Raw genomic sequence first — 13492 nt, 5'->3', positions numbered from 1 at the left:
CAAATTAACACAGAAAATTAACTATCACAACCAGATTTGAGTAATGGAAAGGAAAGACAAAACATAGGGTTTTGTTTGTTTTTTTCTGTTTGTTTAGGCTGTGAAGAGTGAATGGACAGAATTTGGTAGCCTGGGGAAGAAAGGAAAGGAATCAGTGATGATCAGAACTTTCCATTTGAACCATGAAGAGCATGGAGGCACTGGTTCATGACGAATGTAGATGGAGAAATAAGGTCTCAGATAGATGTCCAGACAGACATATCCATCCTGTGAACAGCCAGGAATGCGGGCCTGGGCTTAGGAGAAGTTGTGAGGTATAAAGACAGAGAGCTGAGAATTAGCTAGACACGAGCCTGCAGTGTAGCATCCAGAGCATTTCTGTGGAATTGAGTTGCAAGTTGACTAGAAGACTGATTAGATTTCTAGAGGGAGACCGTGTGGAGGGAGTAGAGCAGAAGAGTAAGGAACTTGGCTTATCATGTACTAGGCCACAGGGTTCCTTCCTGGCACTCAAAGGGCCAGGGCTACTGCCGCCAAGCCATCGAACTCATAGAACACATTCAGGAAAAGCTTCAGGAGCATGGCTGCCTCCAGGGAGGTGGAGAGAAGAGTCTTAGCCTCTTGAGGGGTGATGGTGGGAAGGGAGGCATTCCAGGCAGAGGAAACAGCACCTGCAAATGCATAGAGACCAGTGAAACAGTTGCAAACATCTGGATGTGACTAAAGTGTAAAGTGTTGGGGACGAGCAGTCACAAAAGATGCAGGCAAGCCTGCTGGGGCCACATCCTTCACAGCCCTTCATGTCAGGGGCTGACTTAGTCCTGAAGGTGAAGAGAGCTGTTCAAGCAAGATGTTTTCATTAGAACAAGAGGGTCCAGAGTGCAGTGTGGATGCCTCATTGGGTAATCTAGAAGCAACACTGGGGGCCCTAAGAAAGGAAATAGTCAGGGAACTGAGATCAGAGGCAGGCTGGAGATCGTGAGGGTGGGAAGAAGAATGAGGCCCAGGAACCGGCCCCAGACTTCGATGATTAGGAGGTCACTGATGTTCTTGGAAGAGCCATTTTAGTAGAGGGCTGGGAGTGAACCAGAGGTGAGAGGAGAGGGGCAAGCCAACGGTTACTTTGGAGTAGTGTTGGGGATGGAAATGGGGAGGGACAAGGCAGTAGTAGAGAAGCAATGGTTTTGGTTTTGGGAAGAACAGAGAAAATTTAGCATATCAACCTCACAGAAGAGAATGAGCACAGGAGGAGATGAGATGAGGAGAAAAGGAGGAAAGCAGCTGGGGATGGTCTCAGCCCTCTTGAGGAAGGAGTCGGGGGGCCTTCTGCTCAAAGAGAAGGGAGGGGGAGCAGAGATCACTGGCTCGTGGAGAGCAAATCTGGGAGCAGGTGCTAGAAGAAACATTGGGAGAAAGAGGCTCCCCAGCCCTCAGGGGCCATCATGGGTCACCAGAGAGCATGGTTTGGAAATCCCCAAGCAGTGCCCAAACTTTGGAGTGGGAGAAAATGGCCAATTGGGTTTAGACCCTGAAGTCTCCTAAAAGTGCATGCAGCTTCAGGTGGAGGAGCTGGGATGCTGGCAGAAGACATTCAGCTGTTGCTGTGAGATTTCTTTTCCAGGCTTCCAGTGAACTTGGAGAACGGAAAAGCTATGCTCAGCTGGGAATCTTCACCTGATTCAGCTCAACTGTTCCTTAATGACTTTAAAAGTCTGCAGTTAGTGGGCTGGACTCTTTGAGAGAGTCTGTACTCCTCAGGAAAACAGCTTCAGAGCAGCAATGGTTGAGAGGGCTGATGAGCAGGAACCATCCTGATTTCAACACCAGGGCCTGGCAGCCACCAGACAACTGGGGCCTGAGTTTCTGGGGCATCTCTAGGATTCTGCCTGAGGTGGCCAGCAAGGAGGAGTCAATCAGTGAGTGCTAAAATTACTGTGTGATCCTAGGGTCAGGAGCATCTTCCGTTCTCTCCTGCCATCAGGAATCTCTGTCCCACAGAGGTGACTTTCAATTTTATGAGTCATGAAGCATGGATAATAACAGGGCAGACAGACTCTTGACTCATCCAACCCAGGGATTCCTCTGGAGGACCGAGAGAGGGAGAGGGTGTTTTGAGAGGCTGCAAGGCCTGGCATAGACAAACGTTGTCATTTTGTCCATTTAGTAGCCATTAGCCCCTTAAAAATTGCTGTACTCTTTCCTGAACAACCTATTAGAGCTAGTAAGTTTCATACATTGAATGAACAATGAGAGAATTCGGTCCCAGGAGTCCAGTTGTGTCATCTCTACTCTAAAATTCTCTCCTTTTAATTTCAGAGTGATATTCCCAGGTCTATTTTTCTGAAATCATCCAAGTTATATCCTTTACAATAAAAGATCTGGATTATTTCTGCTCTTTCAATACTGAAGCCTTCCAGCATTTCACAATCATTTCTGTACTGAAGCTGTTCTCGGCCAACCCCCTTGCCGTTTTGCCCTCTCCAGGATCTTTTCTAGCTCCATCAGCTTTTTCTCCTGTTCAAGTCCACTTTTCAAGCATAACTGTGCACCAGGACCATGCTAGGTCCAGAGGCTCCCGTGATTCCAGAAGCTCACATCTGGCTGTGAAGATAGATGCACAAGTAAGAAAGTCTAGAAAGAAGAACAACGAAGTTATACAGAAAGGAAACCCAATGAGTATCGCTGAACCCTCAGCAGTAGAGAGTGGAGTAAGGGAGAGCCAGAGAGAAGAAAGAGGATGAGGCTGAGTTTACCAGTTGGAGAAAGTGGGAGGGGCATGAACAAGGCCGCAGATTGCCAGTGAGAAGGCCCTGGGATTGCCAGTGTCTGGCCCTGGTGGATGCTCCACCAGCAGCCCTCACCCTTCCTTTTGCCCAGCCTCCCCTGCAGTCAGACCATGGGTGTGTGACTCAACCCTGGCCAATGGGAAGTCTGTGAGAAACCCATGGGAGAGTTTTCCTCTCTCTTAAAAAGACATGCATAGGAAGAAATAAGCTCATCTTTACTAGACCTGCTGTGACTTCTAGAAGGGCTGCAACCACTTTTGTAACATGAGGGGAGACAGAGCTGAAAGACAGGGAGCTTCTGGGTCCTCAGTGGCATCTGTAGCCACTGAACAAACCCAGACCCCTGATATGGGAGACAATAAATATCCCAATTGTTCAAAGTCACTTTACTTTTAATAAAATTTATTTTTTAGAGCAGTTTTAGGCTCATAGCAAAATTGAGCAGAAGGTAGAGATTTCTCATACATTCCCTGTCTCACTCATGCACAACCCCCACCAAAGTGGAAAATTTGTTACAATTGATGAAACTACATTGACACATCATAAACACCCCAAGTCTATAGTTTATATTACAAATCGCTCTTGGTGTTGTACATTCACTGGGTTTGGGCAAATGTATAATGACTTGTGTTCACCATTACAGTGAATATCCCATCATACAGAATAGTTTCACTGCCCTAAAAATCCTCTGTGCTCGGCCCATGGATCCCTCTCCTCTCCCTAACCCCTGAGAACCACTGATCTTTTTACTGTCTCCACAGTTTTGCCTTTTCCACAACGTCGTATAGTTGAATCATACAGCACATAGCCTTTTCAGATTGGCTTTTGTCACTTAGCAATATGCGCTTAAGTTTCTTTCATCTCTTTTCAAGGTCAAGCCACTTTTAAATATCACTTTATTAAGGTATAAATGACATACAACAAACTGCACATATTTAAAATGCATAATTTGATGTTTCAATATCTGTGTATACCCACGAAACCATCATCACGATCAAGATAGTAAACATATCCATCATCCCTGAAGTTTCCTGGTGCACTATTGTGACCCCTCTCCTCTATCTCTCCCCACTCCACCCCATCCTCAGGTCACCATTGATCTGCTTTCTGCCATTATAGATTACTTTGTATTTTCTAGAATTTTATAGATGGAACCACATAGTATTTCTTTCTTTTTGGTCTGACTTTTTTCATGCAGAATAATTATTTCGAAATTTACCCATGTTGTTGCATGTATCAATAGTTCGTTCCTTTTCAGTGCTGAGTAATATTCCAATGTATGGACATGCTACAATTTGTTTATCCATAAACCTGTTGATGGACATTTGGGTTGTGTCTCCTTTGGGGCTGTTAAAAATAAAACTATGAACATTTGAATATAAGTCTTTGTATGGGCACACGATTTCATTTCTTTTGGGAAAATACCTAGGAGTGGAATGGCCAGATCATATGGCAGTTATATGTGTGTTTAACTTTTAAGAAATGGCCAAAGTTGCAGCCTGGTGGCGCAGTGGTTAAGTTCTCACGTTCCGCTTTGGCAACCTGGGGTTTACCAGTTTGGATCCTGGGTGCAGACCTATGTACCATTTGCCACGCCATGCTGTGGCAGGCATCCCACATATAAAGTAGAGGAAGATGGGTATGGGTGTTAGCTCAGGGCCAGTCTTCCTCAGCAAAAAGAGGAGGATTGGCAGCAGATGTTAGCTCAGGGCTAATCTTCCTAAAAAAAAAAAAAAAGAAGAAAGAAAGAAATGGCCAAAGTTTTCTAAAGTAGTTGTACCATTTTCCATTCCCTCCAGCAGAATGTGAGAGTTACAGTTGCTTCACGTCCTTGCCAACATTTGGTGTGGTCAGTCTATTTAATTTAACCCACTTTAATAGGTGTGCAGTGCTGTATCATTGTAGTTTTAATTTGCATTTATTTAGTGACTAATGATCTGGAGCATCTTTTCATGTACTTATTTGCCATCCCTATATCTTCTTTGGTGAGATGCCCATACCTGACTCTAATTTACTTTTTTTTTTTTAAAGATTTTATTTTTTTCCTTTTTCTCCCCAAAGCCCCCCGGTACATAGTTGTATATTCTTCGTTGTGGGTCCTTCTAGTTGTGGCATGTGGTATGCTGCCTCCGTGTGGCCTGATAAGCAGTGTCATGTCCACGCCCAGGATTCGAACCAACGAAACACTGGGCCGCCTGCAGCAGAGCGCGTGAACTCAACCACTCGCCCACGGGGCCAGCCTTCTCTAATTCATTTTTAATATAACTGTCACGGTAACAGAATTTCTTTCTGTTAAATTATGTATCCTCTTTACAAAAAAAGAATGCACATTCATTGTAGAAAATCACCCTTTACTTTACCATTGAAAGATAATTCTCTGTCCATTTTATATACTTCAAATATTTTTCCAGTTTTTAATTTGCGTTTTCATTTGATTTACAGGGTTTTTTTAATAGAGAGGTTTTAAAAAATGTTATCACTCTTTGTCTTTGAAGCCATACTTAGAAAATTCTACTCTCCCCACAAGTTTTGTTCACTTTGTTTTTGCTTGTGTGGTGTTCCCACTTAAATATTTAATCTATCTGATATTTATCTGATAAGTTATAAACTAGAAAGCCATATTAGCTTCCTACTGGTGTTGTAACAACTTGCCATAAACTTAGTGGTTTAAAACAACACAAATGTCTTCTCTTACAGTTCTGGAAGTCAGAAGTCTGAAATGGGTCTTATAGCGTTAAAGCCAAGATGTGCACAGGGCTGATTGTCTGTCTGGAGGCTGTAGGGGAGAAGCTGTGTCCTGGCTGTTTGCGGCTTCTAGAGGCCGCCCACATTCTTTGGCTAGTCTCCCCCTTGATCTTTGAAGCCAGCAATCGCCTCTCTCCAATCTCTGCTTCCATCACCACATTTGCTCCTCTGAATTTGACCCTCCTGCTCCCTCTTTGAACCCTTGTGATTGCATTGGGCCCACCTGGACAGACCAGACTAGTCTCCCAATCTCCAAATCCATAACTTAATCACATGTGTCTGCCATGTAACACATTCACAGGTTCCAGGCATTAGGACACGAACTTTGTGGGGAGGGAGGCCTTATTCTGTCTACCACAGGGTCTAATATTGCTTTTCAACGGTCCACCAGTTGGTCCAATGTTATTTACTAAATAATCAACCTACAGTTTCTCCACTGATTGCAAATGTCAGCTTCATCATATAAGAAATTCATATGAGATACACATTTATTTCAGAACTTTCTATTCTGTTTCTCTGGTCAGTAGAACACACTTTCTAATGTACACCTGGTGCCCATTGCTACAGGTTCAAAATCCTTCCCAAGACTCTCAAGACCTCCACGACCGCTCCTGTCTCTCTTCTCAGCCTCGTTTCCTACCATGTCTGTCAGGCCCGCTGGGCTCCAGCCATGGCCAGGGGAACCTAGTGACATGGCGACCTGTCTAACCGGCAGATGACACAGCTGTGTAAGAGCACCACCTTCTAAACAGACGCCGAAGTGAAAATACAAGATCTATGAGATGTGCAACCATAGGAATCCACGTCACACTGTGAAGAATAAGGAGCTATATTTTGATGCTTCCCAGTTTCAGCTCAACAAATATTTATTGAGAACAAACGATACGCCAAATGCTAAGCTAGTCACTAGGGCTATAGGAGAAATAAGCCACCATCTCTAACCTTGAGGCCTTCCCAATCTGGTGGAGAACTCAAATATGTAAAACGAGAATTTTAGTACAGAGAGAGAGCTGTCGTGATTATGGTATGTTTTAGCTCACCCACCAGAGGTGCATACTTGTTTATCTTTCTTCATGTTTCCATTATGTTCACATTCACTCAGAACCACCACGTTATTCATTTTACCAAATAGCAGAATCTGTTAAAATTGCAGCATCCTTACTAGCGTTTGACTATAATGATAACCTCTTACAGTGGTCATTGGTGAAATTACTATAAATATCCTGAGCTCACATTGAGAGGCTGCTTGCTATTTGCTTCCTCAGTCACATGAGCTGCCTGGTGGCATAATGTCCAGCGGCCAGGGTAGGAGATGCTACAATTGTTTTTCTAGTCATCACAGATGCCTTTGCCACTGACCATCAAACTGTGTGTTCTCAAGCAAGTCACTTAACTATTCTGTGCTTCTGTTTTTCATTTGTAATACAGCAAGGTAAAAACAAGATGGCCTCTAGAGCCATTTCTAGCTTTCAAATTCTATTATACCAACTCTCACTTCATCGCTGGTAGGAATGCAAAATGGTACAGCCACTTTGGAAGACAGTTTGGTAATTTATTACAAAACTAACATGCTCTTACCATAAAATCAAGCAATTGCACTCCTTGGTATTTACCCAAAGGAGCTGAAAACTATGTCTACACAAACACCTGCCCACAGATGTTTATAGCAGCTTTATTCATAAGTGCCAAAACCTGGAAGCAACCAAGATGTCCTCCAGCAGATGAACGGATAAATAAGCTGTGGTACACCCGCACAATGGAATACTATTCTGTGCTAAAAAGAAATGAGCTACCAAACCATGAAAAGACAGGGAGGAAACTTAAATGTAAGTGAAAGAAGCCAATCTGATGATTCCAACAATATGACATTCTGACAATAGCAAAACTATGGAGACAATAAAAAGATCAGCAGTTGCCAGGGGTTAGGGAGGAGGAAGGCATGAATAGGTGGGGCACAGAGGATTTTTAGGGCAGTGAAACTACTCTGTACGATACTATAATGGTGTATACACATCATTATACATTTGTTCAAAACCATAGAATGCACAATCCCAAGAGTGAGACCCAATGTAAACTATGGACTTTGGGTGATTATGATGTGTCAATGTAGGTTCACTGACTGTAACAAATTTTCCACTCTGGTGGGGGATGTTGACAGTGGGGGAGGCTGTGCAAGTGTGGAGCAAGGGGTATGTGACAACTCTGTACTTTCCATTCAGTTTCACTGTGAACCTAAGACTGCTCTAAAAAATAAAACCTATTTTTAAAAATTCTATTACACCATGATGAACATTACTGAAAAATCATCAAATGTATGGCTTTTGATGACATCAGAAGTTATAGCATTTCCCAATATCTTCTGCCTAAACTCATACAGCTTGTGATCTCGAATCTCATTAACTCCGGAGAATATGGGCTCTTCACATGATGAGGTAACCCTAGAAATGCTTCTTAATTACAGACAGAGGCAGCGATGGACCCAATCCCATGGTATGGGTCAAGGAGCCTTCACTGCAGAAGGTCGGGACTCCAGTTTGTGGAGTGGACCAGACTAAAGCTGGGCAGGGACACCACCAAAGAGCAGGTCATGTAGGGTCAGCCCTGGGGTCCACCACCCCATCTCTGCTTATCCTATAGCAAGAACCAACTTGTTCCTCAGCACCGGAAATTCACCCCAGACTAGAAGATCTGGGTTCAAAGTTTAAAGTTCAGTAGATAGGAGATGGAACTTTTAAAATAAATGCATAAAACAGGAGAATGAAAAGGCATTTGCCTCTTGAGATTAATACATAATTTAATATGGTGTCTTCATATCATGGAGCCATAAATAGAAATGAGGCTGCTCTTTACTGAAATGGAATGATCTCCAAGAAATACTGAATGGAAAAAAAAATGAGGAGCAGAATGAGATGTACTGTATGCACCATTTGTACAAAAAGGGGTGAAAGAAAATATATATGCTTATTATTTTTAGCTATATCATTGTTTCTGGAAGGATACACAGCAAACTAACTGAGGACGCACCTGGGTAGCTTACTGAGGAGGGGGATTTTTCACTGCATTCCTTTGGTATATTTTGAATTTTGAATCACATGCACTATTGCCTATTCAAAAAACAACATAAACCCTCCAAAATAATTTAAAAAATTAATAATTAACTATTAAATTATAATTTAATATATAATTTTATAAATATATTAAAGTTCTATGTTATATTACGTAAATATACAAGCCAATAGTTGCAATAATATAAATATTGGAAAAATATTAAGTAAATAATAAAGCAGATGGATCTGCATTTGAAGCCAGTTACTAGATGTGTGGTCTTGGACAAGTCACTTATTCTTTCTGAGCCTGTTTTCCTCTGGGCACAATGACATCTATTATTGTCGTGCAGATTAAACCAGAGGCGCTGAACTGTCGCACACAGGCTGGTGGCCGGGGTGGGTATGAGCTCTGGGACCGGCTCTCGGGGTAGATGGACCAGAGGGTCACAGAGCAAGGCCATCCTGGGCGAGTAAAACCCTCCTTTGGGCAGCAGTCGTTGGGCTCCCGAGGCAGAGGCCATCCCGAAAGCCTGGAGCGTTCGTCCCACTCTAGGCTTTCTTGGTCCCTGGCCTCATCTTGGCTTCGGTTCCTTTTGGCCATCATCAACAGGATAAACACTGAATTTACACAGCCCCAGACGCCTGCCCGGGCCAAGTCCCTAACGGCTTCCTGGCTCGGGAGGGCCATGGAGAAGCCAGAAGGGCGGCCGGGCCCCCTCCCAGCGGCCGAACTTCCCTCCTTCCCACACGGCGCCAGCGCGGTGAGGCCACGGCTGCGCCTTGCTGCGTTTCTTCATTCTCAATGAGGAAAGGGGTCAAGAGTTAGCTCGTGGGCCATGCGATAGGGAAGTGGTTTCTTCTTTCCCTTGCTTCAGTCGTGGGTAAAACTGAGGCACCAAAAGTCTGAGTCACAAGCGCAGGACCGGGAGGCTGTGCTGCGGGGAACTCCAGCCCCACCCACCCAGCATCCTCCAGGGGACCTGCCCGCCTCGGTCTTTTCACCTCTTTTTTCCCTTTCAAAATTCAAATTCTGTGAGGGGAAACAAAAGATCGAAATAAGAGAGAACTTTTTTTTCATCTGATCTCTGTAGGTCCCCTCCCTATGCACACACACACACACACATACAGTTGTCCCCTTGAAACCACTCAATTATTTTGTTTACAAATAAGCTGGGGGAGGGGCCAGCCCGGTGGCGCAGCAGTTAAGTGCACATGTTCCACTTTGGCGGCCCAGGGTTCGTCAGTGCGGATCCCGGCGGTGGACATGGCACTGCTTGGCAAGCCATGCTGAGGTAGGCGTCCCACATGTAAAGTAGAGGAAAATGGGCATGGATGTTAGCCTAGGGCCAGTCTTCCTCAGCAAAAAGAGGAGGATTGACAGCAGTTAGCTCAGAAGTAATCTTCCTTAAAAAAAAAAAAAATTACAAATAAGCAGGGGGAAAAAATGGAAATGTCTTCATTGAATTGTTGCTTCTCTGTAGGCATCACGGACTCACTCGGACTGGCCCTCCAGAGTGCCTTGAAGAGAGCCAGATTCAGAAGAAATATTACTTCAGCTTGTTAGATGTTGTAAGATGGAAAAAGATCTAGCCAGGAGGCAGAGACTCTGCAAAATTGCTAATAAATCGTTACTGCCTGTTATTAAAAGGATTGATAAGGCCAGCAGTGGCTGAAAGGAGGGACTTGTGCTCTGAGTACTATTGTAAGTGTACTCACAATACACTTGTATTGTATTGTGAAGTGTCACCTGACAGCTGGGCAGGGCCTCGGGCTGGGGTGGTACCTGCCCATTCACCTCCTTCAGGAGAACCTGGGGCAGCTTCCTCCATTGCCTTGAAGATCAGTAGTTACTGATGGTGGCTATGAACAATTAAATCAAATGGCAAGTAGGAGAGTTCAGGCACCAGGGAAATTGCCTGATTTATGTCTGTAGCATGGAAAATACGCCAACAGGCCTCTTCTATGATTTTAATTGTGATGCTCTCATGGGCAGAATTGGGGTGAGGGGTGCTGATTCCGTGTGATCCTGCCCTGAGACAGAAGCAGCCCAGGCATGCAGCTGGCTCAGCCTCCACGGCAGCCCTGCCGGCCGCCCTGCACGCCTGCCCAGCTCATGCATCTTGTTCCTTGAGACCCTCTCTTCCCTTCTGTAGGTGGCCCTGAGGGAAGCAGCATGAGCCCCACAGCCAGATGGACACTTGACGGGCCTTCTGTGGGACCAACCTCTCTTCCAGCCAGCACACCTTCCAAGATCCAACAGGATGAATCCACGCATCCACAGCTTGATCTTTCAGTCACATGCATCTCAGTCCATCTTCTCACTTTTTTTCTGGTTGTCAACTATGTCAGCAGAGAGGCCTGTGGTGGGATTCCCAGGTGCCCAGGAGCCTTGTTAACTGAGAGTTCTGCCTGCCCATCCCTCCCCACCCCTCAACATTCTTCCATAGTATTCCCAACCCTTAGACCCTCCATGATGTCTTAAGTAGACCACATCTTTCTGCCAACCATCCTCCTAACACGTGGAAGTGTCTGCATCCTCAGGGATCAGTGCAGGGAATCAGCTGTCCCTGCAAAGAGCGAGGCCATGAGGCAATGCGACACGAGTGGTCTACAAAGTGGGGGACCAGGGCTGCGGAGGGTGAGTGAGCAGGAAACTCCAGAACCTGGATTTTGCCTGAGGATGAGTCATCGTTGGGCAAAATGGCAAAATAGGCAAGTCATTTGTGATGCCCTTGCTATCTCGTCTCCACTTTCTTTCCCAAATGCCCTTCAATGTCTCCCTCTCGGCTCGGGGGAGCTCTGGATTTTGTTGCTGTCTTTTTCAGGCGGTGCCTAGGCTCAAGGCAGCTCCCTGCCCTTTCTCCCACACTCAGACAAGCCGAGCCTCCTTTCAGCTGGGCCTCAGGCCCAGCCAGCAGCCATGCTCCCTGAGCAGCCTGGGTGGCATGGGCTTAACAGTAAACCATTTAGCAAGCAGCTAAGGAGTACTGAGTGCGTGCAGTGTCCTGGGCTGCAAGGTCCCCTGTGTTATCAATAGCTCACAAAGTGAAGGTTAACAGAGCTCCGGCTCTCCCTACTGTGTGAGGAGCATCCTGAGGAAGAGAGTCATCCCTTGCCAAGGGCCACACAGCACCCGAGTTCTGGAGCCTAGATCTGGCCCCAAAGCTGGGCTCTGACCTCCATGCCTCACCCCTCCTCTTCTCTAGGGCCTTTGGGGAGATGGGTCGCTTAACAGGGGCAGTGAAGGCTCCAGAATGGCAGGGGAATGACTAGGGGCCCAGATCCTTGACCTGTGCTGAGATTGGCAGGCAGGGATTGCAGGAAGCCAGGACCTGAGGAGACTGTGGCTGGACAGTGATCGACACCAAAGACTCTGGCAGCTTCTTAGATCAACCTGGGGCTGCCTGGTCTGTCAGGAACAGCACCGGTGTACGCTCAATCTGTGGAAAATTCAGCCTAAAAGAGCCTCTCCCCAGGTGATGTAACCAGAGCCGGAACAGAGAGAGAATCATGGGCAGGCAAAGGGCATGGTCTCTTTGATGGGGAGTCCAGGGCACAGAAGGCTCTTGGAGGGGCTGGATGTCAGGTTGCAGACATGGAGGTCTGCCCACTCCACGGCCCAAGCCCAGCCTTCAGGAGACCCACACACCTGGGGTTCACCAGACCTTGCCCAGCTTGCTGAAGGCCAGGTGCCGCCTAGGGTACTGGAGTGCCCACAGGCTTCTGGTTGGCGCTTCTATGCTGTGGAATTCTGTGGAATTCTATGCACTAACTTAGGCAGCTGGCAATGTGCCACAAAGCAAAGTTGGAAAATAGGAAGAGGTGGCTGACAGAGATGGCTGCATGTCCTCTGGCCTGGGGCCTCATTCAGCAGGGGCAGTAGGTTCATCCACACATGCCCAGAAGCGAGGCCACTTAGGGCGTCAACAGGGCACGGGCTCTGGTTTGATAGGGGGGGCCCTTGCCATGGGCAGGGGCACAGATCTGTGAGGTGTTAGGTCCCACAAGGCTGAGCAGTTGAGGAAGAGGCCCTGTCATCCACACTTGGCCAGAAGGGGGCAGCTCATTCTGTGTCTGGAGAGGTTGGAATTTCCTGCTCTGAGGCCTTTAAAGTAGGCCAGCTTCTCTCTCCTGGAATGTCTCCAACCTTTGGAGGTTATGAAACAGGCTCACTTCTGTTTTCAGAGATTTGTTGGTGGAGTCATCCAGACCACTCACCATTCCACAGCCTAGAATAGCACAGGGCGAAAGGGTCGTCACTGCAAGGGGCCTGGTAGGCAAGTGCGCCCTTGGGAGTCATTGTAGTGACCCCTGCAATGCCACTTGCTAGTCCAATGGCCTTGGCTCAGTGACTAAGCCCCCTGAGGATGAGAAGCAGAATTCCTGTGATTTCCTCCCTGCCTGCCTGCCCTCCTCGAACAAGTCATATTTCAGGAGTCACCAGGCCTGGTGGCTTGGAGGGATAAGAATGGAGTCTGTGAAGGGATGGAAGCACCCATTGGTTCAACAGAATCCGATATGTGGGTAGCAGGCAGTTGACATCCAGTGGACCCAGCAGTGATGGCCTCCCCATTCACACACTGTGGCGCTGAGATGCAGGACGCACCCTGCTGGGCACACTAGGGACTGCAGCTCCAGCCTCTGCATCCAGGCCAGCCCCACGAGGGACTAATAACAGTAATAATGATTACAGCCACCAACTGCTGATGTTGACTGTGTGCCTGGCACTCTTCAAGGCAATTATATCTATTAACTTATTTAATGCTCATAACGGCCCTACACTGTTGGTAACCAATTTTATAGATGATGAAACTGAGGCACAGAGAGGTTAAAGAACTTGTCCAAGGTCACACAGTTGGTAAGCGGCAGTTCTGAGATTCAAACCCAAAGCAATCCTGCTTGGCTGAGAGAGAG

The sequence above is a fragment of the Equus przewalskii genome, chromosome 8 (genome assembly GCF_037783145.1).
Source record: "Equus przewalskii isolate Varuska chromosome 8, EquPr2, whole genome shotgun sequence".
In the NCBI taxonomy this organism is placed as follows: domain Eukaryota; kingdom Metazoa; phylum Chordata; class Mammalia; order Perissodactyla; family Equidae; genus Equus; species Equus przewalskii.
This window is presented reverse-complemented; position numbering follows the sequence as displayed.